Raw genomic sequence first — 22,863 nt, 5'->3', positions numbered from 1 at the left:
TCGGAGTTGCAGTTCGATGAAGGAGTAGGAAATAACCACTTGCGGTGGGAGGGGGAGGAGCTGGAGAGATATTAGCAGGTGCAAGGCCCTGAGGCCCAAAGGAGCGGGCGGGCGGGCGTGTCCAGCGACGTGAAGGAATGTGTTTTGAGCTGGAATGTGAAGGAAGACCAGTGCCGGGGACTGGGGGGTGGGCACAGAGATTAGAGAGTTCCAGATCAAGGTGAGGCGGTCAGTCAGTCGGCCAGCAACTGTTCATTTTCCTTTCTAGACTCTTTGTCCACCGCTATGGATAAGATGGCCATCCAGGGCCTGGACTCCTAGTTTATGGTCTTTAAGGTCTGCCATTTTCTCGGATGAATTCACCGTTTATCACCCTGGGACGGAGGTTTCCTTGGTTGGTTCTTTCATCCATTCATTTATTCCACAGATATGCACTGAGCACCTGTGATGTGCAGGCGAGTAAGTAAGCTGATCTCAGACGCGGATGAGTTTTTGGAAGTGAATGAACGAGCGAAAAGGGAGGAAGTCCCCTGGGCTCGGTGTTGGGAGCTGGCGTGGCTGAGCAGCCCACCCTGGGGGTGGCACTAGGGTAGTGACACAGCCCCTGAAAGTGGGATGGGAGCTTTGTCTTCATCCTCAGGGCGGAGGGAAGTCCGAACTGGTTTTCAGCCCAGAAGTGGCCTCATCAGGCTTCTGGTTGGGAAAGGTCCCTCTGGCTTTGCTGGGGACGTTGAGGCCGGAGCTGCTGAATGGGCCCCAGAGGTCATGGAAGTCATTTCTGCGGTCCAAGTGGGACGTGAGGGCCCACGTGAGAAAGGCTAGAGGCAGTGAACCTCCAGTGATGTGGGTGGATGGCTCCAAGGTGTTCCAGAAGGCCGATCCACAAGACCTGGCAGAGGGTGGGTCACGGGAGGGGGACCCAAGATGCAGAACCGGAGAATGTGCCAGTTAATGAGAAACGGAAGCGCAGAGGGCACTGCTGTGAGTTAGTGCCCGGGGACACCTGTGCAAAGGGTAAGTTGGAAGAGGCAGAGAATTGGCAAAGTGTGATGGGGGCAGTGTGTGCATTTGAGGTATTTCAGGGGTGGAACAAGGTCTTTAGATGCGGTGAACACAGGGGCGAGAGGGAGGGGTGCGGACGGACCCTGGTTTCCAGCTTGGGCCACGGGATGGTGCTGTTTCGTGGCAGGTATCTTTCCTCATTCGTCATCGGCCTTTTACGTTTTGGGGGACGGGGTCAGTTCAGCTCACCGTGAAATAGTGGTCTGCCTGTACATCTTATTAACGTTAAAGTGAAGTACATCCCGGTCACAGAAACTTGGGGCCATGCTAAAGCCATTTGCTAAAAATAAAGCCCTTGGCATGCTCCGAACATTAGTGCAAGGCCGTGCCTGAACACAGGGTCGAGCTCATCACCTCCTCTAACATCCGGAGAACCTGAGTTTGTTTGTGATAAGCTCCCTACACCCCCGTCTTCCTAAGATCCTTGAATTCCAGGTGTGACCAAGAAATCTGCCGACCGTGTGCTGATACTGTTACCCGAACGCTGTGCGCAGCCTGCCGAATCCCTCTTAAACAATCACCAAAACAACCATCTCTCTCGTTCCCAGTACGGCTTGGAGCCACAAAAATTAATTACATCACCTGTAAAAGTAGCCCTGTGTTCTGCATCGAAAGGTCAATGTTCAGACTGAGGGATGGTTCAGTGCTTTCAAACACAGGGCTCAGCATATAAATATTTATCACAGGAGGACAGGAACATTGTACACGGTGTGTTTACCTTATCAGGCAGTTACCTAGGGCAAAGAGTCCGCTGTCTGCTTCCTGTCCCAATTTCTCTTGCCCAAGACCTTGGGCAATTGTTTATTTGACAGAGTGTTCTGTCCCATTCCCTTTCTTCTGGGAATAAAGGCACAGGATATGCTGAACAAATACATCACCTGGTCCACAGATACCTGGTTTGCAGAGAGGGGAGAGTTCTAGGCGTTTGCTTGAAAGATCCAGCATCGGTTATGAAAGCGAAAACTTCGGTGACACCCACAAGAGAACAGGGAACCTTAGTTTCTCCATCCCTGACTTTTGCTTTGTTTTGGTTGGTGTTTCGAAAGCTCCCAGTGGACTCTCTGGAATGCTCAAGCTTTTGACAGCGAAGATGGTGTAACAGAGACAGACAAACAAGGATCACAAATATGATTTGTGGCAAAAACACAACCTTCTCTTTTCTTACTGTTTTCTATGTTTATAAAGCAGGAATGTTAGAGAAACATTGGCCAAGCTGGCTTTAATCTGGCCACATATTTGTTTTGGCCACTCTTAGCTTTTATTTCAAAAGTTCTCATACTAACTAGCTCAGGCGATTGTTACATAAGAAAGCCTGGCTGGGCCGCGTGCCAAAAATTCAACTCAGCGTTTTTCCGCCTCCCCCTGGTGGTCCCCAGGAATGGGTCCGTGAGCCTGCAGAACAGAAATCTCGGGTTAAACTCAATGAGCTATGCTAGGAGCCTCTGACAACAAACTATTGTTCAAGTGTCGGTTTTCACATCCCCCAATGTCTAGTTCTCACTAATCAATCATTATACACCTTGTGTGGATTTATTAGAATCTGTTAGCCTTTTCTACCTGCATAGCTACTAACTCTTGAAGTTTCTAGCGACTTGCACTGTTACGTTTTAATTTGCCTTTAATTTTGCGTGTGTTCTAATTTGCATTTAAATTTGCATACATTCTCATTTGCATTTGATTTTGCACATATTCGAATTTGCATTTAATTCGATTGGCCATCTCTCTTCTTTCTGAATTGCCTGCTGTCCTTCGCCTACTTTTTCTGGAGTTTTCTTGGAGTTTTAATATCGCAAAGATAAAGGATATTAAGAACAACAGCACTTCTGTTAGATAAAATCACCAATTATCCACTGGGCACTCCTCTAGTCCCGGGCATTGTGCAGGGGTTCTTATGCTTGGTCTAAATATACCCCTTTCAGGCTTCATAAGATAATCTTTCTACCTAATTTTCCAAAATTTGGAAAAAAAATTTATATTAATATCCAGTGACCCCCCCCCACCCCCCCCCCCCACACACACACACAAGGACAAGGATTGGTCTGTCTTGTGTGTTGGTGAATTCTAGCACCTAAATGTGCCTGGACCAAGTAGGCATTTGGTAAATTTGTCCAATAAACAGAAAATCTGTGAAGAAATTACTCTCTGGGGCACCTGGGTGGCTCAGTCGGTTGAGCTGTCGACTTCAGCTCAGGTCACGATCTCGTGGTCCGTGAGTTCGAGCCCCGCGTCAGGCTCTGTGCTGACAGCTCGGAGCCTGGAGCCTGTTTCAGATTCTGTGTCTCCCTCTCTGCCCCTCCCCCATTCATGCTCTGTCTCTCTCTGTCTCAAAAATAAATAAAAGTTAAAAAAAAAAGAAATTATTCTCTATTTTTCCTCAGAGCCATTGTCTTTCTAGGCAAAAAAAAAAAAAAAAAAAAAAAAAAATCCTAACCTTCTTATTCTAACCCCAGTATTAGCCTCTCTCTCCTTCTCCTGATTATTTTTTAATGGTTCTTCCTCAAGATATTTTCTTGACATGCCATAATTAAAGATGTATCTGGTACCCTCGCTTCTGAGAACGGTGGGAACATATTCTCAGCTTTGCGGAAATCCTTGATGTATTTTATGGGCTTTTGGCCACAGCAACCTATTAGCCAGTGTCTTCGTTGGAATGGTTCACTCTAACTCCCTGAAAACTGATATAATAGAGCTTATTACCTTATCATTATAATTTTGCCAGACTTCCCTAATTCATTAGCTTATACTTGCCCATCCCAAAGTAAGTTTTCGGGGCCACAAAAACCTCGGGGAATAGGGAACGTGTCACGTCTGTAGGATGAACTGAGGAATATCAGCACGGTCCCTCTTGCTCCAGAACCTCCACACTCAAGTTCAACTACGCCTGAGTTCCATTATTTATGGAGTGCTGACTCTGTGTCAGGTATTAGGCGAGGCACCAGCAGCGGAGATTGGTGCCTGGGGGCTAAAGATTTCCAGGCATTCTCTTGCAAAAAGTAGGTTCGACTGGGATAGACATCACATTAATCATGGATGCCTGGGTGTGAATCAGTTTATGAGGTCCCTCAAGTTTACTGAGTCCCAAAGGGGCTGAAGCAGGGTTCCCACCCAGGCAGTCTGGTGCCGGAGACCCCAGATGACTGTTGCTGTCCTGCGTCATTGTGGGGAGGACGCACGTGTATTCGCTGCGGTGATCCTGCCGTTCGCTGACGTGTTTGGAATCACCCTCTTGGAATTTGATTAGAAACTGAAGAACTTGGAATCTAACGTTGGCTCTCCTAGCAAGCAGCTAAGATGTGGCAAATGAATCACTTCACTTCTCCAGCCCCTGTTTTCTCACTCGTAAAGTGAACTCAGGCTCGATATCTGACCAGATTCCCTCCAGCTCTAATGGTCAGCCGTCCCGTCGGAACCACGGCATTTCCTTCCCTTATAAGCTTGGTTTTTGCGCCCTTTTCTGTAAAATAGGGATATTGGGACTTGCCTGGCCCATCTTTCTGGGTGGCCGGATGCGAATTACATGAACTAATAGCTTTGAAATCACTGAAGAAAACAGTAGGGTACCGTCTTGTTACCTTAGGTCGCCCATTGCGGGCCCACTGCTACTTCCTCTGGCTTGCAGCTCATTTTGAAGTTCAATTAATATATTTTTTAAATATTTTATTTATTTTGAGAGAGAGAGAGAGAGAGTGGGGGAGGGACGCCCATGTGTGCGTCGAACTCAAGAAACATATCATGACCTGAGCTGAAGTCGGACGCTCAACCAACTGAGCCACCCAGGCACCCCTAGAATTTTTTTGAACACGTTCTCTGTGCCTGTGTTTTACCGGAACGGAATGTTCTGGAATGTGTGTTAGAGAAAACACAAAACTGACTAAGGAGGGGTGAATTATAATTTAAATTATAAACAAATGCTCTAATGAAGTTGTTTTTCAGGCTGGTGGATGGCAATGCCCTTCGTGAGTGGGTGAGAACAGGGGAGGGGGAGGCCCGACCGGGGGAGGGGATACCGCAAGTTTGCTGATCTGCTATTACTTGGCTCAGTCTTTCTTCTCATTCATCACACTTGGCTCCCAACGACTCGGCTGATCCTAAAAGTCAAGCCCCCTCATCCTCCTCCAAAGAGATGGCTTGAGCCCCTGAGGCAGGTATTTAGGAGAGAGTCTTGCCCCCCAAAAGCATTTCAATCGTGTCCTCTCAAAGGGCGTAATCGCTTGACTAAATCTCCCGCTTCGAAGAGGAAAACGCCTTTTGAGTAGTTCTGGTGTGGTTGTAAAAAAGAGGCCCTCCCCTTCTCTATAGCCGTCCCCGATGAGCCCAGATTCGAAAAGATCCTGTCGGTACATGTCGTCAAAGTGCTCAGGTTCGTTATCAAAGGCTGTTTGCTAATAAATAAATAATAAACGTATTTTCCCACTCCCATTTAATTAGGAACTTTATGAGCTACCCGTGAGCTAAGAGTCTCACGACTAAAACAACGTGCAGCCGGGAAGGCAACTCACAGCAGCGCATGTGGCCCTTGTAGCTTGTGACACGGTTTTTCTAGTATTCAGGATAATAGAGGCAGTGGTTCATTTTTATATGAAATGCTCTGTAAGGTAAGGCTGGGGGAAACGATTATAAATTCACGTCGAGGATGGCAACAAAAAGACAGAGGCAGGGGTGTCTGGGGGGCTCAGTCGGTTAGGCGTCCGGCTTCGGCTCAGGTCACCATCTCACGGTTTGTGAGTTCGAGCCCCGCGTCCTGCTCTGTGCTGACAGCTCGGAGCCTGGAGCCTGCTTTGGATTCTGTGCCTCCCTCTCTCTCTGCCCCTCCCCTGCTCATGCTCTGTCTCTCTCTCTGTCTCTCTCTCTCTCAAAAAGAAACATGAACAAAACTTAAAAAAAAAAAAAAAGGTAGAGGCAACCAGGTCACAATGGAACTTGATTGTATCTTGAAACTACGCAATAGCCATTCCTGTCCTAGACCCTCTCTCCTTCTCCGCCTTCTCGCCCTCCCTGGGTGATGTCATCACCCCTGTATCTTTACTTAAACTAAGTGACCCTTAAACTAAATGACTGGTCCCCGGTCCTGCTCGTGAGCTTCTGATGAGGTCCTCACTTCCTGTTAGGTCCCCAGGCTGCCAAATGGAACGGGCCCTGACAGAACCCTCGCCTTCACACCCACCCACCCACACCCGCTCTTCCTGGGCTTCTCAGGGCCTGTCGCTGCCTTCCCAGCCCCTCCCACCAGAGCAGCATCAGGCCCCCCGGGGTCGTGTTTCTGGTCACAGCCATTGTGACCACCTAGTGTCACCTGCATCATTGCCTGCCAAGTCTCCCCTGCTCACTCCAGTCTCCTGACCCCTGATCCATTGTCTACACTGCAGGCAGGATCATCTTTCACAAATGCAGATTTATTCCTCTCTTTGATATTCCTCCATTTATTATTCCAAAGAGAAACCCAATTTCCTTAACACTTGACGCTCTGGTCTGATTCCTCCTCTCCCTTGAGGGACACTCCCCCCCTCCAAGGTCCCCCGACCTTGGGACTGAGCTGAGTGCCCATGCGGTGCCCACGCACGCCGTTGCCCTGTAGAGACACGTGTTTCACGATGCATCGAGATGGCCTGTTTACCGCGTGGCTTACCCACACACGCAGGTGCAGTGGAGCATCCGTCTCGCTCTTCCTCCTCAATCAAATTGGACTCCAAGCCTCCATCGTACCCAGGGAAGCAGGAAAGTTCATGACTTTCATTCTCAGGCCTCCTGATGCTTCCCGTCCTGGTCCAGTGCCCTAACCAGAGTGAAATATTAGAGGCAGTCCCATCAGAGGGACACCGTAACTCCGGACGCCTTTGCCCCACCCACTCCGCTCTTGGCCGTTCCCGGACACTGGCGTCCCGGCCCAGACTGGAGCCCTGGTGCCCAAGCTGCCCCCAGGAGGAGTCTCTCCATCCCTGGAGCAGTCTCAGGGACTGTTCCCAACCAAGGACCTCCAAGATCTATCTTCCCAGTGAATTCAGAACACAAGGAGGGGATGGCTTCCGGGGAATTTCTGACCCATACACCTGCCCTGGGGAAGACTTTTGGAACCAGAGAGGGGAAAATATAAAGAGCCCAACACGGGTCGGTGTCCCTGAAAGTTATTCTGGACTTGCTCCCCTTCACTCAGCAGGGACCTCTAAGACAGGACCATGTCCCTCTCTGGCGGCCTGGCACAGTGCCTGGTAATCAGAAGAAGACCAGTGAGGAAGCAAGCATCACTCCAGACCTACCAGATGTGCAAAGATGAAGAGGTCTGATGGGACCGAGTGTCTTCAAGGACGTGGAGAATCAGGGGCGCGGAGACACTGTGGTAGGGTCGTAAGTCAGGTCATCCACTTTGGGGAGCAGATGAAAATACCAAGTAAAGTTAAAAATGCCCATTTCTTTCACCCTGAAATCCTACTTACAGCATAAATCTGGAGAAACGTCTGCTCAGGGGAGTGTGAACACACAGATGTTCATTGCATCATTGTTTATGACAGCAAAGAACCTGGACACCCATTGACAGGTAAGAAGGTAAATAAATTATAAAATATCCTTACGTAGAATAGTGTACTGCTGTGGGCTTCCACACGTTTGCTCGTATTCTCCTTAATGGGATTTTGTAAAACTATGTCCCCCCACCATATGTTTCTTTATTTCTTTATTGTTTATTTTTTCACCCTTATTATTTTTTTAAATGTTTATTTTTGAGAGAGAGAGAGAGAGAGAGAGAGCGCGAGCATGAGTGGGGGAGGGGCAGAGAGGGAGGGGGGGGACAGAGGATTTGAAGCGGGCTCCACGCTGACAGCAGAGACCCCAACGCAGGGCTCAAACTCATGAACCGTGAGATCATGACCTGAGCCGAAGTTGGACACTCAACCTACTGAGCCACGCAGGCACCCCTACAATCCATTTTAAAACACACAAAGTGGGATGCCTGGGTGGCTCAGTTGGTTAAGCATCTGGCCCTTGATTTTGGCTCAGGTCGAGCCCCACATTGGGGTCTGTGCTGACAGCACGGAGCCTGCTTGGGATTCTCCCTCTCCCTCTCTCTCTCTGCCCTTCCCCCTGTCTCTCACTCTCAAAATAAATAAACATGAAAAAAAGTTAAAAAAAATTTTAAACACACAAAGAAACTCTTGTGTCATAGATATCGTTCAATTATTTGGGGTCAAAGTAATGAAAGATTCATAGCGAGTAACTTTAAGTATTTTCTACCATGTATTGAGTGACTATCAAAGAAAATCAAATAATGTGTCTGAAAAGGAAGGAATCGAAAAAATGAAAACTGGAAGAATATTTGGATCTACTAGACCTCCAAGAGCCAGCTGGAGATCGTAGCCAGCCTTGAATGGTAATAAACTGCGAAATGGAAATAAACAGTATGGAAAACAAAACATCATGCAGATATGTGACCTTGATAAACGATGTCATGAAAAGAACTCAGCGCTTTTCTTAGCTTTATAAGAAAGACGTGTTCCTGGTGCTTGGCTGGCTCGGTTGGTGGAACATACGACTCTTGATCTCAGGGTTGTAAGTTCGAGCCCCACATTGGGTGTAAAGACTGCTTAAAAAGAAAGAAAGGTTTCAGCTATTAAAGCCAACATGAATGCAGTGAATGATAAAGTGCTTGAACTTACTTGTAGATAAATCTGCAAAAATGAAGAAAAAGACGTGACAGAAATAAGAAAATGATCTACAACAATTTGGGAAGACTGTATCAATTTCAAGATGGAATATATTAGCCTGTTTACCAAATTGTATGTGAATGTATTTAAGAGCAACATATGAAAAATTTTGAAAACTTTTGAGTTATTCCAATTTACCGAATCCTGAAACTTGGCCAACAAGGTTTACAGAACTTCTGGATTGCAGATGAAGAAAAAACATAACAAATTAAGGCAATTAATTAAAATGACATTTCAAGACATTGTCTGTGACTTATTTGATAATAAAGATGTTAAATTTTTAAAAAGTATCAGGCAGTATAAAAGCAGTTAGAAAAGATTGTAATGTTATTGCTGTTAGGTCAATAGAAGTTAAGAGAGGGTTCAGCATCTTGACCGATGTCGTTGACGTTAAGAGAAAATCTCTAATTATGGGGATCTTGGATAACCTAATAACTACCCACTTAATAGATGATCTTTGGAAACATTTGATGCTGTGAAAAATAATTTTTAAATGGTAAAATCAGCTTAACTCGGACAACTATTAGATGAATGTGTGTCAAAGATATAACTCATTAACTGATGAGGAAGCCGGTAGGACGTTACAATCCACGCAAAGGAGAATTCAGAGAATACACTATAGAGAAAATCAAGAAAGCTGAAATAAATATGCAAGTTGATCCAAAACAGGTCCATATCCCCAGGGGGATAGTCTATCATATCTCCAGTGGATAATATTAATTTGCATTTCTGTGGACAAAGATCAATTATACTACTGCCAGTTTCCGTAACACACAGATCTGTGAAGTAGCTCAAAACCAAAGGTGCATACAATGTCCATCGACAGATGAATGGATAAAGAAGAGGTGGTATATCTACACAATGGAGTACTACTCGGCAATCAAAAAGAGTGACACCTTGCCATTTGCAACTACGTGGATGGAACTAGAGGGTATTATGCTAAGCGACATTAGTCAGAGAAAGACAAACATCAGATGACTTCACTCATATGAGGACTTTAAGATTCAAAACAGATGAACATAAGGGAAGGAAAGCAAAAATAATATAAAAACAGGGAGGGGGACCAAACACAAGAGACTCTTAAATACAGAGAACAAACTGGAGGGGTTGTGGGTAGGAGGATGGGCTAAATGGGCAAAGGGCATTAAGGAAGACACTTGTGGGGAGGAGCACTGGGTGTTATATGTGGGGGATGAATCACTGGAATCTACTCCTGAAATCATTATTGCACTACATGATAACTAACTTGGATGTAAATTTAAAAATAAAAAATAAAAAAATTTTAAAAACCCCAAAGTGCATATAAGCCAGAAGGACTGGAGACACCCAGGGTTCTCTTCTTCTCCTTTTCAGATTTCTCACCACTTTTCCTGACAATGCCATCCCCATGTCCGATGACAGCTCAGACCTGCTGGTGGTGTCATATGGCTAGTGACAGCCACACCTAAGAAACAAACAAAAATTACATCTACAATTTCCAAATGTCAACCAATGCTTTAGAGATGACTGGACCGAATAGATGAATGATGTATGTTACAACTTATCACTTTGTGATCTTTCTATAAAAATATATATATTTGAGATTTAAAAGGCACATTTTAAATGTTTCTATATATCCATCAAGTGTTATATATAATATATATACTATAGTATATGAGTTTTATATTGTGATTTACGTACTTATGTGTTTCTATTATTATTTGTATATATATTATTACCATGTTATTATACGTTTCTTTTTTTTATTTTTTTTAACGTTTATTTATTTTTGAGACAGAGAGAGACACAGCATGAACAGGGGAGGGACAGAGAGAGAGGGAGACACAGAATCTGAAACAGGCTCCAGGCTCTGAGCTGTCAGCACAGAGCCTGACGCGGGGCTCGAACTCATGGACCGCGAGATCGTGACCTGAGCCGAAGTCGGCCGCTTAACCGGCTGAGCCACCCAGGCGCCCCTGGTATTATACGTTTCTATTACTATGACATTGCCAAATCTTTTGATATGCCTCCTGCATCAACACACACAGATACACACATTCATGGATGTGAGAACCAGAGACAACGCAGAGAGAAACGCCAGAGATCGGGAAGGCTTCCACATTCCGGCAGATTGTCACGAAACGTGTCTCTCACTTCTGAGCACAGAGGTGTGTGTTGAGATGAAATCTATAAATCACGGACAACGTGATCAGTCTCCATGGAGACGTGTTCCACCCCCAGCCTCCCCTCCACCACCCCGTCAGGGGCACCTCCATTTTACCCAGTGGTTCAAGCCCGAAACCCAAGTGTCATCTTGGATTCTTGTCTTTCTCACACTCCACAACCAATCTGTCGAAAACCTCTGTCATTTCTACTTCCAAAATATATTCCCCTCCCTTCCCTTCTTCGGAATATGACACTTCTCTCCATCTCCGTCCCACTGCCCACATCCGGCCTCCCTCCTGCGCAGCTGACAGCCTCTGCTCCCTTGCTCTCCCCACCGTCACCCGCTCCCTGCCCTGCAGCCAAGGCGATCCTTAAAACAGCAAATCGGAAGTCATCATTCCCCTGCTTCTACCCGTCAGTGGTTCCCCCTCCACCGAGAATATGCTAACTGCCCTCCCTTCACCAATAAAACTAAAAAATCTGGACCACTTCTGTTTCATATCCATTTAAAATGATAAACCTTCTCCCCTACCCCAGCCCAGCCCTTCCTTGATCTATCTTTCCATGTTATTTATCACATTATGCACTATATGATGCTATATAATATTAGACTTTGTATCTTTCTATATATTATATTCTTTAGGTAGTTTATTGTTGGTCTTCCCTTGCAATAAAGTATAAGCTTCATAGGACCGGAATATTTGAGGGGTTTATTCTATGCAAGCACTTAAAAAAGTGCCTGGTAAGTGGCAGGAGTGCAATAAATACACGTGAATGAATGAATGAATGAATGGGTCTCCTCACTTACCAGATTTTTCCCTGGGCTAACAGGTTAGCCCGCCACATCTCATGGATGCCGGCAGAAGACGTGGGCCTCTCTGGGCCAGAGACCAGGACGTTAGTGCCGCCAGCACAGCCCGCAGCCCAGGCATCACATTTGCATGGGTTTCCATTGCTCCCCAAACCGCACGTCGGTGGCACCCAGCACTCCAGGCAGATGCTGCCCCCTCGGTGGGCGTGTGTCACAGGTGAGGAAACCTGAGTTCAGGGAGCCCGGATCTGTTCTAACAGACACACGGGCACCTGGTGTCCTCCTTGTGCCCTGAACGGGACATCATCTTTCTTTGCTGGACAGTCAGCCGCCCTGCCCTTTGCTCCGGAGGGAGGCTCTGCCTCTATCCTCTGAGACTGTTGACTAAACAAACATCTTTGAAAAGAGAATCCAGGGCACAGGCCGCCAGCGCCTCCCCCCCACCCCCCGCCCGTTCCCAAGGTGCGGAGAAATGCAAGACATCGTGGAAACGGTCTCCAGCTACCCCTGCCACTCTGTCCCATCATCCAGATTCTTTCGGCCTCTGTAGCACGAATCGCCTGACAATGACCTTCCTCATTTACATGTTTGTGAATGAGCACCCACGCCCATGTCCTGCCTCCCCTAGAGAATACCTTCTTCACGAGCAGGGAACTTCTCTGTATCACCTGGACCCCTCGCCTGCAGAGAGCTCTCAGGCAGCTGAGACACAGCACGTGCACGCACGTCAGTATTTCAAGGGGGAAACACAAACCGGACAAGATACTCTCAGATCAGGAAGGTAGGAGCCATGACAGAGGGACCGGTGCGGATGAGGACAGGGCACCGATGGAGAGAATGGCCCCAAAGAGGAAGGGGCACCTGCTGAGGGAAAGACTGGAGGCAGGGGAGTAGCTGGGAGGCTGCTGTGTGGACAAAGCCAAGAGGAGGAAGAGGAGAACGGAAGGTAACCTAGATTATGGAGTGTTGACATCTGAGAACAGCCAGAGGCTGAGACGGGAATAGGGGAGGATGATCAGGTTTAGAGGAAAGGCAGGAGCTTGGTAAGTTTCCAGAAAGTAAGTGGTGTGCTGCCAGCAGCAGGCAGGGGGTGGGGGACCAGGCCACACCTGGGCAGGTGACGAGCTGGTTTCAACACCAGGCACTTCTGTCCAGTGAGTAACCAGTCACTTCAGCTGCACCAGCTCGTTCGGCCCTCCCCTGGTCAAGAGCGTGGAGACCAAGGACATGCAGGAGATTGTCTCTTCTCCTGCCCGTTCGGGAGTCTAAGGTCATTGACTGCTTCTGGGGCCATCGCTCCAGGACAAAGTTCTGAGGACCATGCCTGGCAAGGAGAACTGGGCTGGCCAGCGAGGCAGGGACAAGACATTTGTGGCCTTTGGCATACAGGGATCATGCTGGTTCACTGCCGTGAGTGGCACCCTCGTTCCAGGCAGGTTCCCCATCATCCCTGGGAAGAAGTGTCACTAGGCAACAAGATAAGCAGGTGTCTTGCTGCTGCAGGGCACAGGGCGTGCTGGTGTATCTGATCCACGTTCTGGAAGGAGGGTCATCGTCTCTGTCCTTGCCCCAAAGGTGGCTGCCAGTAGCCAGTCTTCACCACTACTCCATTTTGGCCAGGGGAGACCTGGGACCCTAGCAATTCAGCTGAAGCCACCTTCCCTGAGCCCCTGAGCATGTAACTTCTGACCCATTCACCCAAGAATCTATGCAGAGACCCAAGCTCCTGCAATACTGTGTCATCGTGCCCGCGTAGAATGTTTCGTACAAGCAACCTCAACCCACTCCCAAAAAGCTTGCTCATTTTTAAGAGATCAATTGCAGTGTATGGCTCTTATTTTGAAAATCCTGCTTCGGGCACCTGGATGGCTCAGTCAGTTAAAGCATCCAACGTTGACTCGGGTCATGGTCTCACAGTTCGTGGGTTCGGGACCCACGTCGGGCTCTGTGCTGACAGCTCAGAGCCCGGAGCCTGCTTCGGATTCTGTGTCTCCCTCTCTCTCTGCCCCCTCCCACATTCATGCTCTGTCTCTCTCTCTCTCTCAAAAGTAAATAATCATTAAAAATCAAAAGGAAAGAAAGAAAGAAAGAAAGACCCCGTTTCAAAGGAACCAATGGTAACATTTGAGCCCTGATAATCAGGGATTCTGGTTAATTATTTGGTGTGATAATGCAGTAATTTTCTTCTAAAAAAAAAAAAGGTCTTTATCCTTTAGACGTACACCCTGAAAAATTCACTGTTGACATAACACCCAGGGGTTGCATCACACAAAGGCAGGGAAAGGATTGAGCATTGTTGAAGTTGCATGAAGTTGCATGGGGATCCGGACGCTTATTTTTATATGTGCTTGAAAATTTTCATAAGGAAACATTTCCCGACTGTTTCCACAGATCTTGAAACAAATGGGCACTGTGCTTTCTCTACGTTCACGCTTAGTTCCCATCGGCCGATCTCACTGAATCGTGGTCAGAGTGTTTCTGTTCTGTGCCCTCCCCCCAAGGATGCTTTTTGGGGGTTCCGTTGCTACGCGCTGGCTTTGCCCACTTCTTTAATCTGCCAGTAACTTTTCTTCTCTAGTGAGAATATTCTTCTCGAATTGCCCCCAGCTAATCAGAGAAAAGACATCAATTTTCCTTTCTATCCTTTCTGGACTTCCTTAACTCTTTTTTTCAACATGAGGAAGAAGAGAAAAATGGGAAGAATTATAGTGTGTCGCCACACAAAATGGGGAAGGTCTATGTGCCGGCTTTTCTAGTCACAAGGGAGGGATTTTCCACTTTATTCTTTTAAAAAAAAAAAGGCAGCCTGTCTCTCTTCGAACAAACATTATCCACTGCTCAGTACTGCTCAAGATTTACATCCACTGGGTCCTCTGATGTGTTCCCCGGAAACTTTAGCTATTGTCTCAGATAGAAGCTATTTTAGAAGCCAGAGCCCTTCGGACTCCTAAAGGAGCTTGGATGCTTCTAGGACAACCCTCTTTAAAAAGATACAAGCAGGAAATTTAACAGATTGATTGGTCCTTATGACAATCTCTAAAAATATACTCATCACCAAAATTAACATTTTAAAACTCTTCCCAGGAATCAAACAAGACAGTTACTACTTGCCCTGGGCAAGTGCAGATTGAAGGTACCCGTGATGATATATGTGTTTCTCTGGGGACGGCTGGGCAGGTGACAGTCGTGTGGTGTCGGTACAATGACATCAACACAGAGCCTGCATTTGAAATTTTGATTCCCACTCTCCCTTGAGAACATTTTTCGTTTTTTTCACAGGGTCTGAAGAGCGGCGATTGGAAAACGTTTGACATACGATCGTTCACAAATACTTTGCTTATCTCAAGGAAGAGGGGGAATATTCAGAGATCAAACATTAGAAATGTTACAAAGGCAGGTGTAGGGACTGTCAGAATCACACAACAGGAGCCAATGTTCCCAGACTCCTAACCTCAAAACCCAGACAAAATATTCAGTGCAGTAGAAACGTCTCCCCTGGGACTATTATTACCCTTTGCATTCTGGAGGGCAAGTGGGACAGGAATAAATCTGTCCCTTTTCCTTTTCAGCGACTGAATGTTGCTTCTGTTGGACGCGGCTGCTTTCACCGCGCTCCCCGGGCTCCTCACAGAGAGGGGGTGTGTGGGGCTTCACGAGCGCGGATCGAGGGGCACCATGGAGACGTTCCGCCATAAAAGTGTCTTCTCGCATTTTCAAGGTAAACAAATGTTAGTGCCACCAGGAAATAGACCACATGAAAAGAAACGTGGGGAATCTGGAAGAGCTGCCCAGGCAGTAATTCTTTTCATTTCCCAAGTTCATTACCCTCATTAACTCAAGTCAATGGGACAGAACAAAAGCCTTCGCAAAAGCCCCATAAACGTGAGGCATACATATTTTAAATCTACAGCTATAAAAGAATGCAGCTGATTTTTCTTCTTGTTCACAGCGCGTTTCCAGTTTTCCTCTTATGATAAGTGTGCCTTGTAATACGGTCCTCGGATCCTATGTTGCGAAGTACTATTTATCTTGAACTCATTGATGGGGTGGGGGGGGTCGGAAGGCAAACAGCTGTAACCCCAACTTTCCCAGTTTAGACCGTAGGGGGTAGCAGGTGTCACAGGTAACCTGCGGAGAAGCGTGGGTGTCTGTAGGTAGAAGGCTAAACCCCATGAAAGTGTGAGGGTCCCCACCTCTTTGAAATTTCTGGGCGTCTGGTGGTCTGGGTGGGGTATGCCGACCCCCCCCCCCTTCCACAAAGTGAAGGGACAGCTGCTGCACTTTGGGTCCCCTGCTCTCCGGTATAAAAGAGGCACATGCTTGGGTTTTAATTTTTTTTTTTTTTACCGTTTATTCAGTTTTGAGAGAGAGAGAGCGTGAGCAGGGGAGGGGCAGAGAGAGAGGGAGACACAGAATCCGAAGCAGGATCCAGGCTCTGAGCTGTCAGCACAGAGCCCGGCGCGGGGCTCGAACCCACGAACCGTGAGATCGTGACCTGAGCCAAAGTCAGACGCTTAACAGACTAAGCCACCCAGACACCCCACATGCTTGGGTTTTAGAGGTCACCTGTGGCACACTTAGATGACCTGTTCTTGCTGATTTACTGAGTGATTCAAAAAGCCACCAACTTGGGGAGCGAGAGAAGGCAGTTCAGCGGGGACAGGCTATAGACAGTTCAGTGGCTCTGACCCTCAGAGCTCATGGCCTAGCCTCATACCATTGGAAGTCTCTGGTCTTACCATGCACACCAGTCCCAGGAAGCAGTCGCTTCTAGGATGCTGTGACGGCTAATTTTATGTGTCAACTTGAATGGGCCATGGTGTGCCTAGATATTTGGTGAAACATTATTCTGGGTGTGTCTGGATGAGACTAGCACCGAAATCAGCAGACTGAGTGAAGAAGAGTGCCCTCCCCGACATGGGTGGGTCCTGTCCAATCATTTGAAGGTCTGAAGGGAACAGAAAGGCTGAGCTTCTGAGTAAGAAGGGGGGGCTTCTCCTGCCTGACGACCTTGACCGAAGACATAGGTTTTTTTCCTGCCTTTGCACTCAAGCTGAAGCATTGGCTTTCCCTGGGTCTCTTGCTTGCCAGCTGACATCTTGGGACTTCGCAGCCTCCATAGTCACATGAGCCAACGCCTTGTAATCAGATGAGATGGATGGGGGAGGGGGGGAGAGGCTATACATGTATTGGTTCTGTCTCTGGAGGTTCTGACTAATACAGGTGCAGGAATGATCCTGTGAAACTGAGGCTTGGTGAGGTGAGGGTCAAGGGCTTACGAAGGGGGGGCTCTCTGTCCTTCAGCGGGTAAGGCGTCCAACCCTCATCCAGATGTTCACGCCTGATGCTTTTCTCCTTGTGGCTGAAATATGCATGTCCAGGGACCCGAGGTGGATGGTGGGAAGTCGTGCCTCGTCTGATGGCACCCAGAGTTTTCTTCCTGTCCCCTCTGGAGCCGTGGCTCTGCTGATTCAGGGGTTTTAGCTTCCGGACACAGTAATGGTTCTCCCCTGAGACTCTGCCACGTTATTTTTGGTATCTTTTTTTTTTTTAATGTTGATTCATTTTTCAGAGAGCGTGCAAGCCCCAGAGGGGCAGAGAGAGAGAGGGAGACACCGAATCCCAAGCAGGCTCCAGGCTCCAAGCCATCAGCACAGAGCCCGATGCGGGGTTTGAACTCACGAACCGTGGGATCGTGACCTGAGCGGAAATCAGACGCTCAACCAACTGAGCCACCCAGGCGCCCCCAGGTTATATCTGACATCCGATGAACAGATTTCCCCCCTCCCGAGGGGGACAGGTTCTAATATGGGCTGAAATGATCGACACTCCTGAGGGGAAACAGGTTGCTGTTGCGTGGTGGGACAGGTGGCCCTGAGTCTGCAAAGCTGAGGGGCCTCCTAGTCCTGCCCTGCCAGAGGCAAAGGCTGATGGGGGCGCGGGGGGTGCCCGCAGCCCTGCAGAGGACAGCCCCCACACTCCTGCCTCCGGAGGCCCGCTGCCTCCCACCATCACATCACATCAACAGGCACCCATCCCGCATCACGTATACTCACTATTACGTTTCTGAAGAGCGTTTCACCATGTCGCTTTTGGCATCATCATTCATTTGAGGTCCCGCCGCCTCTGTCTCTTTTTGTGACCAATATTCCTTTCGAATCTCAATCACGTCCAAAGACGCTTGGAGGGGTTGTAGGCTCAAAGCGTTGTGTGCCTGGAGGGCCTAGTGGAAGAAATACCTTGGTCCATCTAGAAGGACGACATGACCGCAGGATCAGATCTGCCACCGTGAAGGTCTGAGTCACCTCACCCGTCTCGGACCGGGGATCCAGCGAAAGGTGCCCATGAAAGGAAGAACAGGAGTGTAGATGTGCACATATGTGAGTGTGTGCTGGTCTGTAATTAGTTGGCCTCTTTTTCTCTTTACTTCACGATTACATGCGGTATGTGTTTTAGTGGCCTTTTACACTTTGCATTATACCCACGTGAGATCGTGGTAGAACCAGAGGAAGAGCAGAACTTTCCTCCAGACCCTGAGCCTGAAGCTGGAGGCGTTTGTGTTTGAGTTATTGGGTGCTGGATGCTTTTCATTTGCGTATCCGGTAGCTGTGTTCTATTCCAGGCGCTTCTGGAATTATTTGTACATAAAGCAGAATGTTTGGGTGTTGAGCAGTCAGGGAGGGGACTGGAAGGCTTATCTGTCATCGCTGCTGTCCTGACCTCCATTCCTCCCCCTGCCGAAACAGCACGCCAGTATTGGGAACTTAGCCCTCTCCTATCGGATACATTCTTGAAAAGAACTGTCAAGTGAAATGTTCCTCCTTCCCCTGCCAAGGGCTGGGTGCATGACATAAGTCAGATCAGTCAAATGATCTCTCCCTGAAATTGGAATCCTTAGCAGAATTACGCCAAAGCTACAAATGGCCAGAGCTGTGTTATCCCAGAGGGAACAGCCTGATGAAATGGTCACTTTGTTCCTCTCTTGTTCTGAGTCTGTTCTGCGCCTCTCATTTTGATCCTGTGAGCTCCTCCGTATCCTTCTAATAAATCCCGTCGTAACGTAAACTGGCCAGAGCCATTGGCTCTGCAGTAGAACTCGCTCCCTGGGAGGATGTGCAGTGAGGACAGGAGAGAAGCAGGGGAGACAGGAGCAGGGAGCGGCGAGGGACAGCCCAGAGGCTGGAAGAAGATGCGGAGGGTCCAGGATGGAGCCAAGGGAGGGACGACGGCCAGTGGGAGACTCTGGGCGACGGGGTCAGAACCCGCTGGAAGGCCAAGGACTGATATGTGCCCACTGCCTTTACTGATGGTTTCAGTAGATGACAGCGGGCAACGCTTGCTTGCCATGGGCTGAGAGGTCCGGAAGTGAGGGTAGACAATATCTTAGTCAAGATATAGGTTGGGCTTTTGCATATGGATCGCAGTGGCTCCAACCAGACGGGAGGTGTAATTCTCCCCCGTGGGAAGCCCAGCGCGGGTTGGGTGGGTGACTCTTTTCCACGAGGCCATCCTCTGACCAAGCTCCTCTTACAAGTTGCTCTGCCGTCCCCGGGGTATTGTCTATGTCCATCTAACCAAAGTCAGGTCATACCCTCATATTCTACTTCCAGTCTTCAAGAAGGAGAGAGGGGAGGCCCAGGCCAAGCCACTTCCTTGAGAGGCACACCCCGGGAGCTGCCTACACCCCCCCACCTTCAGACCCACAGGCTGGAACTCAGTGGCGTGGCCACCTCTGCTAGAGGGAGAGACTGGCCATAGGGTCACCAGCCTGCGGCCAGTCCAGCCTGGGAGGGGAGGCTTATTTCCAAAAGAAAACCTGGAAATGGACAATAAGGAGCCAGTAGAAATCACTGCTGTATAGACAGCTGTGGCAGGCAGTCAGGCTGTGAAGGAAAGAGATTGGGACGTAGCTGGAGGAGGGGGGGACTGAGTCCCACCCAGTCCCACGGGGGCAGTAGAGAGAGATGTTGATGGTACAAGGAAAGGGGATGATAAGAGAGGGAGAGTTCGAAGAAGGAGGGGACACAGGTCAGTGCACAGATGGAGAAATTGGCCTTGGATAGGACCATGGAAAGGGTAAAAGGTGAAAAAAAAAAAGAAAGGAGGGAAGGATAAGAGAAAATACAAAGGGATTTGTGGGATTGATGGCTGGTGCAGAGAGCATGCTGGCTGCCATTTTCTGTGTAAAACAGGAAACCAAGTCTCCTGCTACAATTGAGTGGGAAGGAGGGCGGCTGGGTGTTTGAGAGACAGGGAGACAGAAATAGTCCTTGCTGGGAGGGCCGACCAGGTGAACTTGGTGCGATCGCTTGGCAGGACAGAGAGTGTAGGTGAAATTGATGAGTGGAACCCCAGTCTTGGTGGCTGGGGGATTTCTCCGACAGGGGTGCTAGGCAAATCAGGTACAGGTTTCCAGAAAGCAGATAATGGGGCTTCTCCAGTCCAAGTTCACATGGAGGAAAGACATGAGGACGCCTTCATTCAAATGATCACATACTCATTTTAATGAGTCTTCTAGAATGCGGCACAGAAAAGCACGCTGTTTTTGCAATCCTAGACCTAGGCAACACTTCCAGAAAGTTAACCTTCCATTTGTTATTACTCAGACCCTTGAAACGGATGCACACATCTTCCGAACGACAGGCATCATCCGTTAGTGTGACAAAAAGAGACAGTCTTCGTTGCGTTCAGAAAGTTGTTGAGAGATGAGCAATACCCAGCTTGCTGGCCGCCCCTGCGGCGTGGGGCACACAGGAAGGATGTGACTGCCTGTCCTGGGTCACCGGTAATTGGTGAGCGTCACGGGGAAAGAGTTTTATGGGCCCTAATAGTTTTCTGTAAATGAAAACTGCTCCTCCTCGCCAGGCAATTGAGTTATAACTGAGTTAATCCAGGAAAATCTTATTCGTATGAACTATGACACACATGAGTCAATGAGCAAGTGTCACCCAGAGACTTAATGAGGCACTGGTGCCCTTTCTGTTCTAGGATGGTCACTTCCAGGGGTGTTTTGAGGTTGGTTGTGCTGTTTTGACCATCTCCGGATGAAGGTAACTGCTTAAGGAAGGGGGAGGCAACGGGTTCTTCCATAGGTTGCTCTCCTCTCTGACCTCACCAAGTCCAAAAGCTGCAGGCTCAATGCAGCCCGAAGATTTTCACTTTCCCCTGTGAGCATCTCATTTACTCATCCGGTTTCCATGAGAGACTGAGTTCTTGAGAAGTGATCATTACAGTAATAATAATAACAGTGATGACATTTTTTCCTCCAAGTGATGTTCCCAGTCGGGGCTTCTGTGATTTTCCACGGGGACACTAGTCAGGGAGAAGGAAAATTCCCACCTGCTATTAAATGTATTCCGGAGTCCACGTATGTTCCTGAATTCAAGCCCGTGCTGTGTAGGTGGGAGTTCTTCCTCGAAAGGCTCAGAACAGCAAGAACGTTGTCTTGTGCAATATGGTAGGACGCAAACCGTCAAAGCGTCAGCCAAGAGGGACAATGATCCTCTGCGAGCCCCAGAGAAGCTGGTACACCGGGGGCCCCTGGGCGGGTAACCCACGGGTCTTACCAAGCTCCCAGCTTCCCCTTATTCTCAGTGGGCCATTTGCCGACGAGCACAGCACCCTGTGTTTATATAGTAGCAGCATCTCAACATTGAGAGCACCGGAGAGAGAGAGAGCTGGGTCAGGGGGAAAAAAAATAACTTTCCCCATTTTACTATGGATGAAATGACCCCTAGGTGTTTATTTCTTGGGGAGAACCAGGCAGATTGCATCAAGTCTCCGAGGAGAGAACGGAAAATGTGTGTCAACGGAGTGTGGATTAAGCTATTTGCCGGACATTATTTATTTCCTTGCCTGCATTGACAGTACAAATGAGTCATAAATACCGCAGAGATATGGGTAGATTTTTAAACATTAACTTAGAATTTGAAAGTTGGAGTAATTAGCCTTAGGATAAATGTATAGAATAAGAGATTCTGTTTTAGACGTCGATGTCGCTGAGTCTGCTGTTTAGGGGAGTCTTTACATGTGGTTAACAGGATAAAGTAGTTTAGGGGAAATGAGAATGTTTATAGAAACAGTGATGGCTTAGCTCCTACTTTTCAAGACGGGCACCATCAAGGTGGATTGTATTCCGTTCATTGTATCGAGTCTTCATTTATGATCAAGTCTTTGCCGGTAGTCCGAACTGCTCACCCCTGAGAGACACACACTCAGAAGCCAAAACAAAACTTAGTTCAACATGACATATTCCCGGGTCGTAAGGCATTCTAAGCTCCCCGTATCCATTATGACAATGGTCATTCCTTTCAAAATAGGGATCTGTACTTTCCACTAGGTGGACAATTTTGAAGATTTGCATCAAAGTATTTTTTTTTTTTTAAGGGTCTACTTGTATCAGGCTCTTCTGGCTTCACTTCAGATCCTCTCCACCTCCCCTCCTACTCTAGCTGTTTGGTTCTGAGCTGAGTCCTATCAGCTTTGTGGGTCGGGGGCTGGGCAGCCCGGTCTTAAGCCCATGTGGGGTGTCTGGTAGCAGGTGAGGCAGGGGGGGAGGCTATTAGCACTGACCCCCGTCCAGCCCAGAGGTGTGGGGAGACAGAGCCGTGGTCTATCCCTGACTAACGGTGGGCAGGAACTGGTGGGTGCCTTCCTCCCCCATGTTTCCCCAGGAGGGAAGTTCCAAGACTGGTCTCATAAGTCTCCCCAGAGGGTCCCACCAAATGGAACCACCTGACCAACTCAGTAACACATCCTTGAACTGGCTTTCCTCCCTTTTATGTCTGCTTCCCTGACCCTCACTTCTGCTTCCTGGGCTTACACTCCCAAGTAAACATTTCTCGGGCTTTGCTTTTGAGGGAACCCGGATCAAGAGTATCTTGAGTTTATATCAGAAAAAAAAACCCACACACATTGAATTATTACTGCTGACAGCATTTTAATTTCCTGCCCACAGACATTAAACTGTAATAGTCCATTACAGCCTTATCAATTAAGCTTCACTGTCTCATAATGACACCTGCTGGAGTTGTACTGGTAATGATTAAATAGCATATCTACCCGTGAGCCATAGGGGCAGGGAAGGGCAGTGGAAGAGAGATGGACTTTGAGCTTCCATTCCAGCCCCACCTTTTACTAACTATGTGACCT

The 22,863-nt window shown here is 48.1% G+C and overlaps 1 long non-coding RNA gene across 1 annotated transcript; it reads right to left on the bottom strand.

Annotated features, from left to right (window-relative positions):
• Positions 1-2,206: 2,206 nt before the first annotated feature.
• Positions 2,207-18,275, bottom strand: LOC125172899 (uncharacterized). The gene is made up of 5 exons (XR_007154865.1): positions 17,769-18,275; positions 10,119-10,200; positions 7,317-7,421; positions 6,689-6,835; positions 2,207-2,454 (listed from the first exon to the last, which is right to left on the bottom strand). It is a non-coding gene; the product is annotated as an uncharacterized LOC125172899 (long non-coding RNA).
• Positions 18,276-22,863: the final 4,588 nt, after the last annotated feature.

Source organism: Prionailurus viverrinus, chromosome C1, assembly GCF_022837055.1.
Source record: "Prionailurus viverrinus isolate Anna chromosome C1, UM_Priviv_1.0, whole genome shotgun sequence".
Taxonomy (NCBI): Eukaryota; Metazoa; Chordata; class Mammalia; order Carnivora; family Felidae; genus Prionailurus; species Prionailurus viverrinus.
The sequence above is the reverse complement of the archived record's forward strand: the minus strand, read 5'-3'. Positions and strand labels throughout refer to the sequence as shown.